Genomic DNA, 560 nt, shown 5'->3' on the forward strand with positions numbered 1-560 from the left:
CGTTTATCTTCTTATCAAAATCGTACAAAATACTTCTTTTGACGGATAAAATTTGGTTTGTAAGTTCTTTCTGGAGCTGTTGAAATTTTTAGTCGATGTAATCTGTCCCATTCACTGAAACTAAAAAAATAATTGATACATCAATTATTGAATATTAAATTAATCATTTGAACCCAAAATTGAAATATATGTAATAGAATTTTTAATGTTTACTCGGTTGTACGTTCAAAATCTCGGCTGTCGTCTCTTCATTTATAACTGGAAGCATTGCGATTGATGTTGAAGGAAGTACATTTTCTGCTGATGATATCTCTATAATAAAAATCTATATAAATAATACTGTATATTGCAATACAAAATATATAAATAGTACTGTATAGCGCAATATAAAGAAAAAATTCTAAAACTAAAAAGTTAATGTACCTTGCTTTTTCTTTGTTTTTGTTTTGATAAAAGCTCGTGAAGAACTTGTCGAAGGAGATTCGTCAACGATTAAAAATGGCTTCACTACATTTAACTGATTTTGCAGGGAATCTTTGCACAATATCATTACTGATTCT

The 560-nt window shown here is 28.2% G+C and overlaps 2 protein-coding genes and 1 long non-coding RNA gene across 6 annotated transcripts in view; 1 reads left to right on the forward strand and 2 right to left on the reverse strand.

Annotated features, from left to right (window-relative positions):
• The window catches only part of LOC116852496 (protein TANC2), a 160954-nt gene that overhangs the window by 105732 nt on the left and 54662 nt on the right, over positions 1-560 (forward strand). The gene's annotated exons all lie outside the window — the stretch shown is intronic.
• LOC116852500 overlaps positions 1-560 on the reverse strand; it is a 7024-nt gene that overhangs the window by 3970 nt on the left and 2494 nt on the right. The window lies entirely within an intron of this gene.
• LOC116852502 lies at positions 2-540 on the reverse strand. Its single transcript, XR_004379787.1, has 3 exons — positions 424-540; positions 214-312; positions 2-120 (listed from the first exon to the last, which is right to left on the reverse strand). It is a non-coding gene; the product is annotated as an uncharacterized LOC116852502 (long non-coding RNA).

Source organism: Odontomachus brunneus, unplaced genomic scaffold (genome assembly GCF_010583005.1).
Source record: "Odontomachus brunneus isolate Ranch 3 - 2012 unplaced genomic scaffold, Obru_v1 Obru_scaffold_230, whole genome shotgun sequence".
Classification (NCBI taxonomy): Eukaryota; Metazoa; Arthropoda; class Insecta; order Hymenoptera; family Formicidae; genus Odontomachus; species Odontomachus brunneus.